The sequence below is a fragment of the Nicotiana tomentosiformis genome, chromosome 6, assembly GCF_000390325.3.
Source record: "Nicotiana tomentosiformis chromosome 6, ASM39032v3, whole genome shotgun sequence".
Classification (NCBI taxonomy): domain Eukaryota; kingdom Viridiplantae; phylum Streptophyta; class Magnoliopsida; order Solanales; family Solanaceae; genus Nicotiana; species Nicotiana tomentosiformis.
In genome coordinates, this window is record NC_090817.1 from 120,342,857 (window position 1) to 120,364,236 (window position 21,380).

A 21,380-nucleotide genomic window follows, 5' to 3' on the forward strand; every position below is an offset into this window, starting at 1 on the left:
TTAGGCTTGGCGCAGTGTTGATACAAGACGATAGGGTGATTGCTTACGCGTCTCGGCAACTATTATACTTGCATTGAAGATTTGGAGGCACTATATGTATGGTGTTCCATGTGAGGTCTATATCAACCACCGGAGTCTCCAACATCTGTTCAAGCAAAAAGATCTTAACTTGCGGCAACGGAGATGGTTGGAGTTTCTTAAAGACTATGATATCACTATTTTGTATCATCTCGGGAAGGCCAATGTGGTGTCCAATGCCTTGAGTATTAAGGCAGAGAGTATTGGCAGTTTGGCGTATCTATCGGCAACAGAGAGGCCACTAGCCATGGATGTTCAGGCCTTGGCCAATTAGTTTGTTAGATTGGATGTTTCGGAGCCCAGCATGGTTCTTGCTTGTGTGGTTTCTTGCTCTTCTTTATATGAGTGCATGAGAGATTGTCAGTATAACGACCCCCATTTGCTTGTCCTTAAGGACACGATACAACACAGCTATACCAAGGAGGTTTCTATCGTAGATGACAGTGTCTTACGGATGCAAGGCCATATATGTGTGTCCAATGTATATGTGTTACATGATCTTTGTGGAGGCCCACAGTTTGTGGTACTCCATTCATCCGGGTGCCGCTAAGATATATTAGGATTTGAGACAGCACTATTGGTAGAGGAGAATAAAAAAAGATATAGTGGGGTATGTGGCTCGGTGCCTGAATTGTCAGCAAGTGAAGTATGAGCATTAGAGGCCGAGCGGTTTACTTCAAAGACTTGAAATTCTTGAGTGGAAATGGGAGCGTGTTACCATGAATTTCGTTGTTGGGCTCCCACGGATTTTGAATAAATTTGACGCAGTATGGGTGATTGTGGACAGGTTCACCAAGTCGGCTCATTTTATTCTAGTGGTGACTACCTATTCTTCTGAGCATATGACTCAAATCTATATTTGTGAGATTGTTCGTCTCCACCATGTACCGATATCCATTATCTCTGATCGAGGCACACCGTTCACATAGTTATTTTTGAGAGCCGTGCAGCGTGAGTTAGGCACAGGGGTTGAGTTGAGTACAACATTTCACCCCCAAATGGAGAGGCATTCCGAGCGCACCATTTAGATATTAGAGGATACGCTTCGTGCCTGTATTATGAATTTCGGGGGCTCTTGGGATCAGTTCTTTCCGCTTGCATAGTTCTCCTGCAACAACAACTACCAATCAAGTATTCAGATAGCTCCTTATGAGGCCTTATGATTAACTATTAACTAAATTAGACTATCCTAATTATCTAAACAAGAATTAAACCTAAAAATATTTGATTCTAAACTAATAAAATAAAATAATATAAATAATGAACTTTGAACAGAGAAAGAGCAGATTTTTATGATATCAATGTAATGAAAACGATCTAGGGTTATGGGCTATCTAACAATCCTATTGTATTCTTCAATTCAATTGATCGACTAATTTATCTAGCTTATTGGTTGACAGGATTAATATTGCTCATAAGAATCTGTCGAGTTCTTACTCGCCTATTCAAGCTAACCTAACGCCTATATGTCTATGGAGTTAGAATCAACAAAAACGCATTTATAATTCCTGTAAATCAACCAAGTAAGGCAATTAGGTATATGTCTATCCTAACTACGAATCCGTTTTCCGATGCCCGAGTTCAAGAACTTGCTCTACTCAATCCTATATGCAATCTAGAATTCCCACTTTCGAGTTCAATTCTAGATTCGTAGATAGTATTCAATTGGTGATCAAGCAATTAAATAATTAAGCGCAAGATTGAATAAATAAACCAATATGATAAATCAAGAAGGCAAAATCAATACCCGAATAACAATAGTCATGAAAGAACCACAACCCTAGAACGTGAAGTTTAGCTCCACATAGACATGGTAGCCAAACAACAAATCATACAAAGAAACATAAAAATTACTAAGTTTGGTGGGAGAAAGATGGAACTTGATGAATTCCGACCTCCACGGCGGCTCTGTGCTTGTGTTTTTCTCTCAAAAACGTCCTCCCTCTCCAAAATAGGTTTAGGACCCCTTTTATACAAGTTGGGACCGTGTAGGACCGAAATAACCAAGTCCCAGGCGAAATAGAACAAATCACGTAATGCAGGTCGAGGCCGGCGTGTAGCGGTAAATCCAGTAACGTTTTCGCCTAACTTTTGCTTTCAAGTTGCTGCAAAACTTTGGATTGCCTAACGTTTCCATTTTTCTTGTTTCTTTGCTTTTTCTTTCTTTGTTTGCAATTGTCTTTAATTTCCTCCACTTAATGCTCTTCATAATCACATAATTAATGATCCCACATTTGTAGTGTATAAAATACACATTAAAATATTTACTTTGCTCCTAAATTTTATCTTCAAAGTACCTACACATAAAATAAATTCAATTAAGCATAAATATAATACAATTTAGCATTAGAACACCAAAATGTAAGGTAAGTAATGCACAAAAAATATAGAATTATATCCAAACATCACCTATATAGCAGACGATGTCGTTCTCCAATTGGTTGGTTTGAGTCGGGTGAGGCTAGGTTATTGGGCACAGATTTGGTTTGGGATGCCTTGGATAAAATCAAGTTGATTCAGGATTGGCTTCGCACAGCACAATTTAGGCAGAAGAGTTATGCCGATCGGAAGGCTCGTGATGTAGCATTCATGGCCGGAGAGAGGGTTTTGCTTCGGGTTTCACCTATGAAAGGTGTAATGAGGTTCGGGAAGAAGGGGCTAGTTAAGCTCTAGGTATATTGGTCCTTTTGAGATCCTTGAGAGAGTTGGTGATGTGACTTACAAGCTTGCATTGCCACTCAACCTATCGATAGTTCGCCCGGTGTTCCATGTTTCTATGCTCTGGAAGTATTATGGTGATCCGTCCCATCAATTAGACCTCAGCTCAATCCAATTAGACAAGGATTTGACTTATGTTGAGGAGACGGTGGATATCTTGGACAGACAAGTCCGGAAGTTGAGATCAAAGAACATTGCTTCGGTGAAAGCTCAATGGAGGGGTCATCCGGTCGAGGACGCGACCTGGGAGACCGAGCACGACATGTAGAGTCGTTATCCTCACCAATTCGTCACTTTAGGTATGTCTCTATGCACGTTCGAGGACGAACGTGTGTTTTAAGAGAGGAAAAATGTAACGACCCGATCGGTCATTTTGTGTATTTGCGCTCTGTTTCTCCTTTTGATTCTTCATACATATGTAATTTTGATTTTATAACTTACGCGGTTGATTGGTAATCTAAAGTTGCTCGGTTAGTAAAATTGAAATCCTACGAGTGTAGGTCGTGATTTTAATCTCGTGAGCTGGGAGTTTTCCACGTAAAATACTGTTGTGTTATCTACTTACTGTTGTGCGTGTGTTCTGTGGGAACTGATAGAGAACCAAGTTTTCTAGACAGTTTGATGGACATTTAGTTTATATCAGAGCTTCTCCTCCCTTCTTCTCTATCCTTTATATTTCAATTCAGGCATTTCTGTTTCATTATTAGTACTAGCGGTAGTCCTTATATTTTGAGTTGAGTAGTAATCTCATTTCTTTGCTAAAGTAATAGAAAAGGGTGTTTGTAAGTTTAACTGTGACATTTAGCTGCTGGTTGATTTGGGATCATTACAACAATAAAAGCCAAAAATCATGCATAGAAAGCATATCTAAGCAGAATTCATTCTTATTCAAAGTCTTCACTTGACTTTCTTTATTACACGTACTAAATATGAAAAAGAAAAGTATTGAAGAAAAGATAAAGGAAACACACTTGGACACTAATGCGTAACAGGGATTTGCTGTAGATTACGTAGTCTGCCCCTGCACACTAACTTGTCAGCTAGACACAAGCAGGAGTATATGAATATATAGTTTTCAAGCAACGGCAACAAACCCAACAATCACTGCAATCACTGTCAGAACTACAAGGTCTGAGGCAAGTTACACCATCATTAAGTTGTGGAAGTAGTCTTTTCTTGAATCCCGAAAATTCTTGATCAACAATGTCCGATGCTGCTATGACTTGTGTCTTTCTAAACCATGCCACATTGACTGATATAGTTCACCATCATAATTTTTACAATCAAATATATATATATGATTGGCAAAACATGGAAACAAAATAAACGTCAAACATCATGCATACAATTAATAACATCCATATACTTGATTAAACATGAAATATGCATAAACTTACATAAGTACCTATATATAGTTCCACATTACTGTGCTTTTATATATATATATATATAAAAGCACAGTAATGTGGAACTATATATTATATAAAGATAAATTCAGATGGTTACTAACCCAGGGCTATCATAACAATCACAGTGAAGACATCAAACTTGAGCAACTTCATCTTAAAAGTAGTATTTCACTCTTTTAAAATCTTTTGTATGAGCATCTTATTACTTCTAAAAGGATGCAATTTATAGATCTATGCTATGATAAGAGCTCTCTATAATGGTCCCCGCCGCGGCACTTCCCTCATATTTTCTAAGTTTTTTATGTTTAAATCTTTCCTAGGTTAACCTCCATTTTAATATAACGTGATCGATAATTTTGCTTCATGTCTCTCCCCACTGGCTGTCACTTAGAGTTAATATTGTTAGATTTAGGATATATTTGACCTGATTCATGTTTAGTTGTTTTAAATGTTTTGAAAAATATTTTCCTTATCAAAAAGAGGAAAAGTATTTTTCAAAACTCTTATTCAACTTTCTCTACCCTATTCCCCATGCCCACCAACTCACTCCAACCCCCTACCCCCGACCACACCCCAACCTCGCTCACCACCCCCTATATAGAACTATTATTAAGAGTACTTTATTTTCATGTTGTAGATAGAGTATTTTTTTATTTCAATAAAATGAGTATATTCTTTTCATAATATAGTAAAAGTATTTTCTTTCGTTTCAACAAAACGAGTACTTTTTTTTCATGAGGTAGAAAATAGTATTTTCTTTTATTTCAACAAAAGAGTACTTTCTTTTCATGTTATAGATAGAGTATTTTTTTATTTCAACAAACTAAGTATTTTCTTTTCCTCGAATAGAAAAAGTATTTTTTTTTTCAAAAAATGAGTACTTTCTTTTCATGATGTAGAAAAAAAATATTTTCTTTCTTTTCAACAAAACGAGTACTTTCTTATTATAATGTAGAAAAAATATTTTCTTTTATTTCAACAAAGTAAGTATTTTCTTTTCCTGGAATAGAAGAAGTATTTTTTTTTCAAAAATGAATACTTTCTTTTTATAATGTAGAAAAAAATATTTTCTTTCAGTTCAATAAAAGGAGTACTTTTTTTTATGATGTAAAAAAGTATTTTCTTTCATTTCAACAAACTAAATATTTTCTTTTCCTGAAATAGAAAAAGTATTTTTTTTTCAAAAATGAATACTTTATTTTTATAATGTAGAAAAAAATATTTTCTTTCATTTCAACAAAACGAGTACTTTCTTTTTATGATGTAAAAAAGTATTTTCTTTCATTTCAACAAACTAAGTATTTTCTTTTCCTGAAATAGAAAAAGTATTTTTTTTCCAAACAAAGCTAGTACTTTTCTTTTCATGAGGTAGAAAAAGTATTTTCTTTCATTTCAACAAAAAAAATACTTTCTTTCATAATGTAGAAAAATATTTTTTTTTTTATTTTAACAAAACGAGTACTTTCTTTTGATGCAGAAAAATTATTTTCTCAGTTCAACAAACTGAGTATTTTCTTTTCATTGATGTAGAAAAATTATTTTCTTTTATTCAACAAAATGAGTAATTTCTTTTCATATTGTAGAAAAGATACATTCTTTTTCAACAAAATAAAGTATTTTTTTAGTTATCGAACTCAAATTTTAACGTTGTTCTTGTGTGAAAAAGTAAAGTAGCACATTAGTTTCTTGGAGTTTGTGTGAATTTTGAAAAGAATAATTAAATTCTTGAAGAAAATAGAGCCTGGAGAGGGGAGGAGTACAGGAAACATGGAGATTTTAGGGAAAGTGGGTTGAGGAGAGTAGCATAAAAAATTATTTTCCTAAAAATATTTTATACTCTCTAACCAAACACAAGAAAATATTTTCCGGAAAAAGTTTTTCTCTCACCAACCAAACAAGGAAAAATAAATGATAAAACCACTCTTTTTTCGGGAAAACAATTTCTAGAAAAATATTTTCCATGGAAACATTTTCCTTCATACCAAACACACCCTTAGGCTCCAACGAATTGGCCTGATATCAAGTCAAGAGCAAATTGGCCTTCTTCGTTTTCGGCATTTTTATATTCTGAAATAGTTCGCCAATTCAGTGCTTTATTTGTCGAGTCAATCTTCTTGGAGAAGACTTGGAAAGGATTTCCCGAGCATGGTTGAGATCAATGTGAAAATCAGAATGCCGAATCCTGCCATTTTAGTTTTTAATTTTGTCTCTTTTTTTCCCTTCCTCGTGTTATTACTGCAAATTGGCAGGATTAAGTTGGAAAAAACAAAGAATATAGTCTATCATAATCCAAATAATGCCTTCTAATAATATTTATAGATGGATCGATCGTTTCTTGCAAAACATTTTCTCTCTATTTACCTTCGTATGCTAAAAGCAAACCACTCTGATAGATTGCGTTTGGTTTTGAAATTATTTTTAGAAACCAAGTTGGTAGTGGGAAAAAAAAACGAAAATAAATTGGTTTGGTTAAAATTTAAAAAACAATACAAAATTTCATCTCATTATGTAAAACCTCAAAAAACAAACACAACTTGGATCCATAATTGATGTTCAAATATGTAAAAAATTGAACTTATGTTCAGGACTTGTCGGGTTGCCCTCCCATTTTGCATAATGTGATCTATAAATTTTTGAGGAAAAAACAAATCTATAAATTTGAGTTCCATTCTCTCTTGGCTTCCCAATAAAAAAACAATATTGTCGACGAGACTTAAGAGTTATAGTCATTGCCCCATAAATTTCGCATAATATCAGATCCACGATATCAGGAAAATACATGTGAAAATGAAAATAAATCCAATGTATATAAATGCACTTATTTAAGGAAATTGTGCACATCCGTTTCAAGTGGAAATGACACCGGCCACTTTTAAGTATTTTGTTTAATATATATTTACAGTTTACAGTGTACTTAATAATTAGTCTATTCGTTCAAGCTTCAGAATAGCGCATTCTGAAGTTTAAACTTCAAAGTTTAAATTTCAGGATAAAGTTCAAAAAATACATTATAAATTATGAATATATTTTAAATAACAGACTTAAAAGTGGCCGCGGGGTTACTTTACCCCGTTTCAGTTGCACGCCATCTCATGTTAGGAACTTAGGATACATTTCTTTTTCAATTGCACGCATTCTCATGTTAGGACTTTAATTGAGTATTCGGATTCGCAAGTACATTAAAAATTATAATTGAAATATTTTTTATTCTACTAATCTTTATGTTTTAACGTATTCCAAGTATATCACTACAAATTAGTGGTTATATTTGTAAATAATGTTGGTGGGTAGCTCGATTGGGTAGTGTATGAAGAAATAAAATAGGAAAAATGATATTGTATAGCCGCTCTAAAATATAATAATCGAAAAATATATTTTTCGTATATATATAAATTTTATTTTTTATATACAAAAATTATACAAATTTTATATAATTTTTAGCTATTGAATGTAAATAGTTTCTGGGACATGCTAAAAGTAAAAAAAACCAATAAAATACCATCTGTGTTTTCAAAGGGGAATTTTCATACTTACTGATGAATTCAAAAAATATTTCACAATTTACAACTTTTAACTAAATAATATATTGTAGACAATAAATATGCGCCAAGAAAATAAAATCAAGACCGAAAATGGTCAAAGTAACCAATTCTCTCAAAATTTTCGTCGTCACTGTAGCAGTGAACAGTGCCAATGGCCACAATGGCCGGCGACCAGCCGAATTTTCCGGCTTGTCTGCCCTCCCCCAGCATTGAACAACAACATAAAACAACTAACGCCAACCCATACTCTAAGATTTTGAAACCAAATTCTTTAAATCATCCAGCGATGGCTACTGCTGCAGCTTCAATTCAACCCATTCCACTGCGACGAGCAGTGTATTTGAATGGCCAACCAGTGGTTAAATTCACAGAGGCAGAAGTAGATAGAATGAACGTGATTGAAGGCATCCAATATGCTGTCGTTGGCAAGCTTTTATATGGTTCTCCGGAGATTCACGAGCTTCGCCGACTAATTCCAACTTAATGTGGTATCAAAGGTGAGTGTAATATCGGATTCCTTAGAGATCGTCATGTGTTAATTAGATTAACTCTATGGCAATATTTTCTCGATTTCACATCGAAGAGTATGTACTACATCAAAGCCAAAGATGGGTACGAATACCAATTGTGTACTCTTATCTACGATGCAAAATTTAAGGCGGGTGAAGAAACTCCAATGGCGATGGCGTGGATTTCTTTTCCTGAACTGCTGCCTACTTTTTTTGTAAAGAAAACTCTGTTTTCTTTGGCTACAGCTGTGGGAAGGCCAGTGTGTCTTGACGCGACAACTACAAACAAAACTAGGCCGAGTTGCGCAAGAGTAAAAGTTCTTGTCGATTTGTTGGCCGAACTACCTAAAAAGGTGCGATTGGATATTGATGATGAAGCTTCTGGTGGTGTTCGAACAGAATGGGTGAGAATTCAGTATGACATGCTACCAAAATATTGTAATGAGTGTAAACTACAAGGACATGATGAAATTGAATGTTGGCGTTTGCACCCCGAGCTTATTGAGAATCGAAGCAGCAAGAAAAGGAATGATCTTGCTGAGTTGAACAACTGGAATTCTGCTGCTGATGAACAAGGAAAAACCAAAAATCACATTACCTCTTTAATGATTCTCATGAGTGAAAAAGTAGTCGGGAACGTAGGTGCACAGTGGAAGGAAGTTCGGGATAATCGGGGAACCAACAAAAATAACAAAACCCAGGTATAAGGGCAAACTGGCAATGCAATCGTGCCGGTGAATGTTGGTGTACAATAGGTGCACAATAACTTTGCACTGATGGAGGTCGAAGAAGATCAGACAAACAAGGTTCAAACAAGGAATAAATTTGCAGTATTAGAAGAGGAACAAAGTGATATAAACGAGAACAACCAACTAGTTTTGGTGGGGGGAAAACCAGTCTTCAGTTCTAAAGATGGTCCTACTCCTTCTGGGATCCAGTCCACAATCGAATGGGTTCATAGAAGGTTTAGGACTAGCAAAGAGGAGCTAAAACAATTCAATGTGACCACAAACCAATCTTGTCATGCGATACCATCTCAAACTTTTAAAGATTCTGGGTAGATGGAGGATCTTGATGAGGTAAACTCTACAAAGGTCTTATGGAGCGATGCAGTTGAGGTTAAGAATGATCAGCTGGGCAAAACAAAGACAATAGAAGACAAGGTGAAGAAGGACAACAATCCAAGCTCACCTGGCGATAGGCTGGCGACGCCAGACCTAAAGCTAGGCTCACCGGGTGATAGGCTGGCGATGCCAGGCCTAAATCCAGGCTCACCTGGCGATAGGCTGGCGACACCAGGCCTAAAGCCAGGCTCACCTAGCGATAGGCTGGCGACGCCAGGCCTAAAGCTATGCTCCCCAGACGTTAGGCGGGCGACGTCAGGCCTAAAGCCAAGTTCACCTGATGAGGCAGCTACAGTAAACCCTAACCTTAAAGACATTGGAGAGATTTTGGCCTATGTAGATGGTATTTCGGCGTATGTCCATGAGCTACAATTCAAGGAGTATGAACAGGCTGATGAGCGGGCAACTGTTCCAAGAGCATCCAGGGAAATAGAGGAAGTGCCTATGGAATCTGGCACTGATCAAACCATGCAACTACATCTTTATGTTCTAACTAAGACTCCTCTACAACATTTACATGATTTAGTTACACACAATGTGACACTAATTGATGAAGACTTATTGAGACAAAATCCAATGAAGGATGAATGAGATGATGAATCAACTGCCAAAAACTTCAAACAAGTGGCTAGGGAAGGGGATATATCACCCATAACTAGTGCTAAAGGAGGTAAAAAAACTAAGAAGAATCAGAGTAAAGATCCACCACAACCTTCAAGAATAATGCCCAGGAGGGCAAATTCTCTATCTAGATGATGATCAAAACATTAATATGGAACATAAGGTCTATGAATACACAATAGGCCTTTCCTAGGGTGATCAATATGAATAGGGAGCACAATTTTTGTGTAGTTGCATTGATGGAGCCTTTTCAAAAGAAGGGACTCATTGATAGATATAAAAGGAGGTTGAATATAGAGACTGCTTATACAAATATTAATGGGCAAATATGGTTGTTCTTCGATGCAGTGGTGGAATGGGAATTAGTGGAGGATACTGAGCAACATGTGACTGTGAGAGTGTTTCACTATGACCTGGGGCAGCACATGATGATGACATTTGTTTATGCAAAATGTTCAACAATGGAGAGGTTGGATTTGTGGGATCACTTGTATTATTTAGCAAGTGATATGGAATTACCATGGTTGGTAGGAGGGGATTTCAATGTGATATTGCATGAAGATGAGAAAATAGGGGGACTTCCAGTACACCCTCCTGAATATGAGAATTTTGCATTTTGTGTAAACTCTTGTGGTTTGTTTGAGCAAGGGTACAAAGGAAGTTCATTCATATGGTGGAATGGGAGATCCAATGCTGAGTGTATATTCAAGAGATTGGATAGGATTTTTGTGAATTTTCCATTTCAGAACATGTTGCCAACTATTGAAGTTGAGCATCTAATCAGAACTGGATCAGATCATGCACCATTGCTAATGACATGTGGGGTGCAGACAACCAATTTTGTCAAGCCTTTCAGATTCTTGAACTTTTAGACAAAGCATGCTATAATTATAGATGTGGTGAGGCAAAATTGGGAAGCTGATTTCATAGGGGATCAATTTTTGATGTTCAAGCAGAATATCAAGAGGGTGAAGGCAGCACTCTCAAAATGGAATAGGGAAACATTTGGTGATATCTTCAAGCAATTGGCTATTTTGGAGGACATTGTTAGGGTAAAGGAGATGTTGTTTGAAAAAGAGCCTACAACTGAGAATAGGATTGTGCTTCAAAAGGCTCAATCTGAATTGAAGAAATACTTGAATATTGAGGAGCAGTATTGGAGGCAAAAAGCTGGGATGACTTGGTTTGCTGAAGGAGATAGGAATACAAGTTTCTTTCACAACCATGTCATTGGCAAAAGAAAAAAATTGCAACTGAAGAGGATCAAAAGTGGCAGTGGGGTATGGATTGAAGACCAGGAGCAATTGGCTACAGCTACAGTGGACTTCTATCAAAAACAGTTCACAAATGAAGGTGATGCTTCTGAATTTCCCTTACTCAATAATGTACCTTCAATGGTCACTATGGATCAGAATTTGGAACTTAGCAGATTGCCACAATTGAAGAAGTAAGGGCAGCAATTTTTGAGCTTAGTGGGGAGAGTGCTAGTGGCCCTGATGGATTCACTGGCTTGTTTTATCAAACATGCTGGGATGTTATTGGTGCTGATATACACAACATGGTGCTACACTTCTATGGAGGAGCTGCATTGTCTAAATCCATCACTCACACCAATCTAGTGTTGCTGGCCAAGAAACCTAGAGTTGAGACCTTCTCTGACTTAAGACCTATTAGTTTGAATAACTTCATTAACAAGGTTTTGTCTAGGATGTTACATGACAGATTGGAGATTTTTTTGCCATCTCTAATAGCTCCTAATCAATCCGGATTTGTAAAGGGTAGGAGTATATTTGAGAACATCTTATTGACTCAAGAAATTATCACTGACATAAGGTTAAGGGGAAAGCCAACTAATGTGGTGATCAAGCTTGATATGGCTAAGGCCTATGATAGGGTCTCATGGAAGTACTTATTGCATGTGCTAAGGAAGATGGGATTTTCTGAACACTTCATCAACATGGTGTGGAACTTGATGTCAAATAACTGGTATTCAGTATTGGTGAATGGGCAGTCCTCAGGGTTCTTTAAGTAGACAAGGGGTGTGAAACAAGGGGATCCCCTATCTCCAGCATTTTTCATTCTGTCAGCTGAGGTACTTTCCAGGTCTTTGAATAAGCTTTTTGAAGACAAGTCATTTATGGGATTTGGAATGCCTAAGTGGTCTGATTCTTTAAACCACTTGGCGTATGCTGATGATACGATAATCTTTGCATCTGCTCATCCTCCCTCTTTGAGCAAGATTATGGCAGTGTTGGGGAACTATGAGAAGATATCAGGTCAGATGATCAACAAAGATAAGAGTTCATACTACATGTATTCAAAGGTTGCTAATGGATTGTTTCAGGCAGTTGGAGCTATTACAGGATTTGCAAGAGGTAAATTCCCCTTCACATATTTAGGGTGTCCTATTTTTTACACTAGAAGGAAGAGGGACTATTATGAGGATCTTATCAAGAAGGTGAAGGCTAAATTGCATTCATGGAAAGAAAAACTGTTGTCATTTGGAGGAAAGACAACACTCATCTCTAGTGTGTTGCAAAGTATGCCAGTTCACATGTTATCAGTCCTTGATCTACCAAACTGCATCCTGGGGCATCTACATAAGACTTTTGCTAGGTTCTTTTGGAGCACAAAGGAAGAAGGGAGAAGCAGACACTGGGCTTCATGGCAAAATCTTTGTCTTCCTAAAGAGGAAAGGGGGGCTAGGTTTTAGGTCCTTAAATGATGTCTCAAGGGCACTGTTTGCTAAACTATGGTGGAGGTTTAGGACCACAAAATCTTTGTGGTCTAATTTCATGTGTAATAAGTATTGCAAGAAGGAGCCACCAACTGTGGTACATTTTAGGGTAGGGTCTCATGTTTGGAGACAAATGCTGAATACTAGGGAAGAAGTAGAACATAAGATCGTATGGGAATTGAAGAGTGGAACAACTAATATTTGGCATGAAAATTGGACTGGATTGGGTGCACTTTATCATGTATTACCTGAAGACTTTTCAATCAATGAAGGTCTTCAGGAGGTGGCAGAACTACGGCAAGGGGAAACATGGGATGATCAACTGCTAGATCAAACTTTCAATGAGGAAATTGCAGAACATATAAGGCTAAATGTGCACTATGAAGGCAGTGAGGGATATTGGGATAAGCCATACTGGATGCCAACTCCTTCAGGCAAGTTCAGTGTTAGCAGTGCTTGGCAAATATTAAGGCATAAGGGAGATCCTAATAAGGAATTCAAGTTAATATGGATTAAAGGTTTGCCATTCAAGATATCCTTCTTCTTGTGGAGATTGTGGAGGCAGAAAATAGCCACCGATGACATGTGGAGGAGGCAAGGGCAAATGGTGAAGTCTAGGTATTGGTGTTGTTAGCAGCCCCAAGAGGGATCCATTGAGCATATATTTGTCACAAGTCCTACTGCCTCTAAGGTATGGAACTTGTTCATGGGGGCTGCTAGAATTTCTGTGCAATTAATTCAATTGAAGCAGATTATAAGGCATTGGTGGTATGCTCAGTGTTGTCCGAAATTAAAGCCATTATTTCAAGCAGTACCGGCTATCATCACTTGGGAGCTGTGGAAGAGAAGAAATGCAGGTAAACATGGTGGTTCAATGTCCACAAATAGGGTGATTCATGAGATAAATAGGACAATGCATCAACTGGCAAGGGTGAGGTATGCTTGGATCCCTAATATTCCATTGTTATGGCCAGACATGATTCAATACTTTGAAGGATATAAACCTATATTGATCACTACAAGAGTAACATAGCAGCTTCCTTGTCATGGTTGGTACAAATGTAATATTGATGGAGCTTCAAAGGGCAATTCTGGACCTAGCTCCCCAGGCTTTTGTGTGAGGGATGATGAAGGTGATGTGGTGTATGCTAGGGCAGTAGACCTGGGAGTGACAACTAATGTGGTGGCTGAAGCTAAGGCTATTCTTCAAGAGTTGGAATATTATGTGGAGCATGATTTTCACCCTCCCATACTGGAGACTGATTCATTGATGATGAAGAAGGCGATAGAAGGGGAATGGGATCCTCCTTGGGTAATTACACAGGATGTGAAGAAAATTATAGAGATGAAGGAAAACTTCAATGTGATCTTTCAACATGTGTTCAGAGAAGGCAACTCAGTGGCGGATTTTATAGCTAACATTGTGTTCTCTTTTGCAGGTACATCTAAGTTTCATTCATTCTCTGAACTGCCTAGTGCAGGGAGGAGGTTGATCAATCTAGACAAATCTCAATCACCTAACCTTAGGATTAGGATAGCAAAGAGAAGAACCCCAGACTGATGGCTTCACAAGATTGGACTCTGCACAAACTGATATGTTCAAATGCTAAGGAAAATGTTGAACCCATCATATGGTATTTTTGGAGATTGTTAAATCATTTCTCAGTGGTATTAGCATGCTTTCAAGCTCAATCTGAGGATGGTTTAGCAATGTTTTGAATGATGTCTACATTAAAGGTTCTAGTAGGGATGGATCTGAGCTTACAAGATCACAAAAAGGCACATTCTCAAAGGCTGGCCTTTGCCTTGCAAAGTCTGCTTAAAGCCAGATCATTCCTGGCTTTTGCCTTGTAAAGCCAGCCTAAAGCCAGCTCATGCCTGGCTTTTGCCTTGTAAAGCCTAGCTAAAGCCAGCTCATGCCTGACTTTTGCCTTGTAAAGCCTGCCTAAAGCCAGCTCATGCCTGGCCTTTGGCCTGCAAAGCCTGCCTAAAGCCAGCTCAAGCCTGGCTTTTGCCTTGCAAAGCCTGCCTAAAGCCAGCGCATGCTTGGCCTTTGCCTTGTAAAGCCTGCCTAAATCCAGCTCAAGCCTGGCTTTTTCCTTGCAAAGCTTGCCTAAAGCCAGGCTCATCTTCTACACATTAATCTTGATGAGTGAGCACATAATTAATACTTGAACAAAATCAGTCCATTGCATATGGAGATCATATAGTAGCGACACTTGGAGGACGATGCGGACTTTAACTCTACGGTGGAGATGTTTGGAATTCATTTTAGCCTATGGACAATATACCCTGGCGCCTGGCGAGAGCTTGATAGGTGCTGCTTGGTATTTGCCAATGACAATTGGATTCACATACACTAATAGGAGAAGGAAGCATTCAACTTATCATGTTATAATAGTTAGTTCATTAGATTTTAGCTTTTATATCTTTTTTAATAGCTAGTAGCTTCATGCAACTTTTATTTTGGTTTGGACATCTTGTAAGCATTGGACCCATTTTGGGATTTTATTTATATATTAGCCATTAGGCAAAAAAAAAAAAAGACCGAAAATATCGCAACAATCATAGTATTTGATTTCAAATAATTTGAGTGTACAATCTCTACGATTCCTCTTATTCTACTTTTTCAATATAAATTTAAGGGCTTTCGAGCTTGATCTTGAATTTGAATTTGTTGCCACGAACGATGATCTTGAATTCAACTAGCATAAACTTTGATTTGAACCCGTACTCCTTGAATCTTGATTTGTTCTTCGTTCTTGAGCTTGAACTTGATTTCTTAAACTTGAACTTGGTTGCTTGAAACTTGTTGAGAAATTTACGGTGTTTGATCCACGAGCTATCTCTTGCTTCTTATTATAACTTCTGATGTCTTTTCTAAGTTATGAAGACCCATATTTAAAGTTGTGGGAGAAAAGAGTTGTGATGAGAATAAACACTTTCTGACCAATCAGACTGAAGAGTGGCAAGACCGTATTTGATTGGCTAGAACATGTCACTTGCACATGTGGCGCGATTTCATTAGCCTTTTAATTTGACTTGGCATACCTTGTCATTTTGACACATGGCATGATCCCATTGGCTCTTCTGTTTGACTTGGCGTGCCACGTTATTTAACACGTGGCACCAAAATGGGACTCTAGGAAGATGACATCTTGAGCCTAATGAAGTGGGTTCATCACTTTAGCCCAATTAAATGGGCTGACCCAATGTATTAAGACTTACTTATTTAATCCATATATATTGGACTTATATAACTAATTCAATTATATTAGCCCATAATATTTATTTGACTAATATACTTTGAATTTAAAATATAGTCCAAGTTATTTTATTAGATTTAAAAGTCAATAAATTTTGCATGCCTATAAATGCCCCTACTTCAAAATTTGTCTGAGGTGTAAACTTAATAAACCTCAAGACGAGGCTTGAAGTATTGGTAAATTAGCATCGGATCAAATTACCTCGAAACAGGTATTTCCATGGTTCATTTGTATTGCATAAATTTTGTCAGCTGCTTAAAACAATTTGACTCTGACACTTTAATGTCAGTCCATTCCTTAGATAGGAATGAAAGTTAAGCCACGTTGATTTGGTACATCTTGGTACCTGAATTGTTACTCGGAAATTCCACCTTTTCATAACTTAGAAAATAATCCTTTCAATTGTAATGTCCACCAAATTAACACGTTGCATCTTCAGCGCCTCCACGTGGTAACTTTAAGTACAATTTGTTTTCCTATCAAAGTGCTTTCATGTTTATTAAAATTTATTGTCACGCTACTTGTTAAAGAGACAACCATGCAAAAGTGATTCCTTGTGGCAAACGAATTATTGGCGCAACCAAATTCATTTCGGGGACGGTTACATAGATCCCACATCCAGACAAATATATTGGACATCCGCCATTGCTAGCTATATATAGTACTCTTTTCTTCGATTCTACACATTAAGATGCATCGACCGCAAGCTTATTCGAGTCCGCATTTGACAGGTAAATTATTTTTTCTGTGTTTTTATCTTCTTTTTCCTCCTTTTCTTTTCCTCTTTCTCTTCTCTAGGCAAACCAAACATGGATAAATTATTGTCCAAAGAGATGACTCATGCATGAAGAAGGTGATCTTAGGGCATGTGGAACGGATATTCATTCCCGTCCAAAAATCGAAGGGATAATCTTAAGGTGTGAAGGTTCATACGGCATATAGAAGGATAAATTCATGGCAACATATAGAAGGACAGATTCTCAACATCATGTAGAAGGATCAGCCCGCAATAGCATATACAAGGAAAAATCAATGACAACCCATAGAAGGACAAATCCTCAACAACATATAGAAGGATCCGCCCGCAATAGCCTATACAAGGACAAATTCATGGCAACCTATAGAAGTCAAATCATCAACAACATATAGAAGGATCAAATCCACGATGATACCAGCTTAAGGTGCAAAGGGACTTAAATGTCCACCTTAATACTGGAAAACTATAGTTTTTTTAAGGACAAACTCACGAAGAGGCCAACTTAAGATGCAAATAGACTAACATGTCCACCTTAAGATTGGAAAATTATAGTTCCTTTTAAGTACATGGTGGATTGAAAAATTATAGTTCCTTTTAAGGACAAACTCGTGAAAATGCCAACTTAAGGTGCAAAGGGACTTAAACGTTCACCTTAAGATTGAAAAATTATAGTTCCTTTTAAGGACAAATCCACAAAAAGGCCGACTCAAGGTGCAAAGGAACTTCAACGCCCACCTTAATATTGCGAAAGTATAGTTCATTTTAAGGACAAACCCGTGAAGAGGCCAACTTAAGGTGCAAAGGGACTTAAACGTCCACCTTAAGATTGGAAATTAGAAAGCTTCAACTCTAAGACTAGGTGGTCTTGACGACATCGACTTGAATACTTCGCAAACTTTAAAAACTTGGCGGACTTTGCAGACTTCAACTTGAAGACCGACAAGCTTGAAGATTTGATGGACTTGAAGATTCGGCGGACTTTGACACCTCAACCTGAAGAGCGGTGGACTTTTAAATTTCAACTTGAAAAATTAGCAAACTTGGAGACTTGGAGGGCTTAAAATAATTCAACTTGAGGACCGGTGAATTTGAGGACTTCAACTTAAAGGCCGATGGACTTTAAGACTTGGAGGATTTGAATATTTCAACTTAAAGATTGGCGGACCTGAAAACTTCAACTTGAAGGGAGGTAAACCTGAAAACTTCACCTTGAAGAACTGGGGGATATGAATATTTTAACTAGAAGACCGGTCAGTCGGCCTGAAGACTTGGAGGACTCGTAGACTTCAACTTGGAGGCTTGGCGGATTTGAAGATTTCAACTTGAAGACTTGGAGGAATTAAACACTTCAACTTGAAGACCAAAAACTTGAAGGTTTGGTGAATTCGAAGGCATAGCGAATCTCCGGACTTCAATGAAAATACTTAGCAACCTCCTAAAAGACTATAATCATCTCATTAAAGACACCAATTTACCATGGAAGCTTGCCTCCTTTAAATCATATGGGATCCAAAGTTCAACAGAAGAATAGTGTTTCAGCTTGATTTTCAAGTGTTGATTGAATAGATTAAATTCCATCATACTTCATTCGGGCAACGATTGAACTTTTAAACATCAACTTGAAAAAATTAGCAGATTTGAAAAAATTCAATCTGAAGATTTGGTCTTCTACTAAAAGCCTACATCATCCGTCAGAGATGCCAATCTGCTATGGAGGCTTGCCCCTATTGAACCATCAATCTTTGATAAGGCACAAAGTTCAATGAAAGAATACATGTAAGAGTAATTTTTTTAAGTTCCAATCAAGTGGATTATACTCCATCGTGTTTTATTCGATCAACGATTGGGGCGATATGTGTCTTTTGAACTCATGCAACTGAACTTAGAATGAAACTCTAAGCTGCCTACGTACCTCGATGAAGAGGATTAAGTCATACCGTAGTTTAGAATTGGTGATTTTTTTTAGTGTCCTAACTTTTGCCTAGGCTACCTCTTTCGAGATTTTCAACCTAGCGGACATTTATTTTTTTTGGTCTGTACATATTTTATACTCTTGCGGGCCAAGAGTAATATGTAGTTTATACTTTCGCGTGAAGGAGCGCAGTGACTTGTAATTTAAGCTCGTGTTTTGATGAGCTTTGCAACTTGAACACTTCTCTCGAATTTGAAGAGCTTTACAACTTGAAGACTTTGCCAAATTTGAAGAGCTTTATGCATTGAAGTTTGGCTCGAATTTGAAAAACCTTTGCAACTTGAACTATTTGCTCATATTTTAAGAGCTTTGCGACTTGAACACTTTCTCGAATTTGAAGAGCTTTACATCTTAAAGTTTGGCTTGAATTTAAAAAGCTTTGCAACTTGAACTCTTTGCTCGACTTTGAAGAGCTTTCGACTTGAGTCTTTGCTCGAATTTGAAGAACTTTACAACTTGAACACTTTGCTCAAATTTGAATAGCTTTCCACTGGAACACTTTGCCCATATTTGAAGAGCTTTACAACTTGAAGACTTTACTCGAATTTGAAGAGTTTTATGCCTTAAAAATTTAGTTTAAAATTGGGAAATTTCGTGACATACAATATATACTCATGTAATAAGAAGCCTTATAACATGCAACTTAGGTTCATGCATTGAGGAGAATTATAACTTGCAGTTTATGTAACGACCCGACCGATTATTTTACTTTCTAGAACCATGTTTCCCTAAATTAGACTTCCTGTACGTGCTTCTACTATTTTATAACTTGCGGGGATGGTCAGGTCGTGATTTGAAAGGGTTTGGGTTGAAATCGGAACACTTGGTTCCTTATGTTGGCCTTAAAAGGCTAAGTTTGACTTCGATCAACATTTTGAGAAAACGACCTCAGAATCGATATTTGACGGTTCCAATAGGTTCGTATGATGATTTTGGACTTGGGCGCATATTCGCATCGGGTTTTGGATGATCCGGGCTTGACGCCTAATAGTGAAAGTTGGCTCTTTGAAGACTTTAGAAATTCTTTAAATTTGGTTTGGAGCGGGTTTTGGTGTTATCGAGGTTCAAACGGAATTATGAGACTAGGAATAGCTTAGTAATGTCATTTAAGACTTGCACGCAAAATTTGGTGTCAATCCGAATAGTCTAAGTACGTTTCAGCGCATTTTGAGCGAATAGAAGAACTTGAAGTTCACAAGTTTGATTCAATTGGTTTTGGGGTGTGATTCTTAGTTTTAATGTTATTTCTAGCATTCTGAGAGTTCGAGCGAGTCCGTTTTATGATTCCAAACTTGTTGGTATATTCGGGCGAGTCCCCGGGAGCCCCGAGGGCCCCGAGTGTCGATCGGACGAGGCTCGGACCAAGTTGGGAGCATGGAGCCATAACTGAAGCTCCCAGATTTTTCATAATCGCGCCTACGCTTGGCCAGCCGCAGGTGCGGGGTCACAGGTGCGAGCCACGAGCCACAGAAGCGAGAGATCAAGGGTAGCCCAGGAACCGCAGATGTGGAAGATTGGGCGCACATGCGCGACCGCAGGTGCGACTAGGCCCGTAGAAACGGCCCCTTCTATCCGCAGATGCGAAGGCTGGCTAGGTGAGGGAAAAGCGCACATGCGAGGCATTTTCCGCAGGTACGAGACCACAGATGCGACCAAGGCACCATAAGTGCGAAAGTAGCTGGGCAGTGAGGGTTCATTTAATACGGACTTAGGCCATTTTTATCATATTTTCTCTCACTCTTGGGCGATTTGAGAGCTTTGGAGGAGGGAATTTCGACCTAGCTTTGTGAGGTAAGTAATTTCTACCTAATGTGAGTTTAATACATAGCTTATTGGTAGATTTTAATATGAAAATTTATAAAAATTATTAGTTTAGATGAAAAACCTAGGTTTTGATTAAAATGAGATTTTATCACGAAAATGATTATAGAACTTAGTGAAAATCATATATTTATATTCCTAAGGTTATGGGTAACAAGTTTCTTCAAATATTTTCGGAATCCGAGCACGTGGGCACTACTACAAAAAAGGCCTTTGGTGACAATTATTTAGCGACAATAAGGCAATTGGTGCTAATAGATTTGTTAAGCTGAAATATTAGTGGCATGTGACCATTAGCCCGTAAAAGATATGCTTTTACCAACAATAACAATTAATTGTCACTAAAAAACACTAATTAAAATAGATTTTTATTATTCTAACTTTCCCTCCGTACCCAAAAAATAGAAAAAAACTTTCCCTCCATTTTTTTTTGTCATTAATGAACCATTCCCTCCAAAGTAAGAAAACCTATCCCCGTCATCGAACATGAAACGGAAGACGGCTGGAAACTAAATGAAGCAGACACAATATAACAACAGGCAAGCCTCCTTTCCTTTCCTTATTATTATGTTCTTAGGTGCTACGATGTTAAAATTGATTTGATGTTAAAAACCGTACAAAATCAAATATTCAAACAGTTTATTAACTTTTGAGCTGATAGAATTTATGGTATTTTCCAGGGAAGTGGTAGTGGAGACCAGTTTCCACGGGCTACTGCAAAACTAAACTCTAATTGGGTAAACCAATTTGGGATTTTGTATCAAACATTTTTTTGCCTTTAGCTTTAATTGGTGGAGTAGCATTAGGGCTTGTTAATCCTAGACTT

The 21,380-nt window shown here is 37.5% G+C and overlaps 1 long non-coding RNA gene across 1 annotated transcript; it reads right to left on the reverse strand.

The window, feature by feature from the left end:
• Positions 1-3,664: 3,664 nt before the first annotated feature.
• Positions 3,665-4,388, reverse strand: LOC117275504 (uncharacterized). Its single transcript, XR_004505687.1, has 2 exons — positions 4,307-4,388; positions 3,665-4,048 (listed from the first exon to the last, which is right to left on the reverse strand). It is a non-coding gene; the product is annotated as an uncharacterized lncRNA (long non-coding RNA).
• Positions 4,389-21,380: the final 16,992 nt, after the last annotated feature.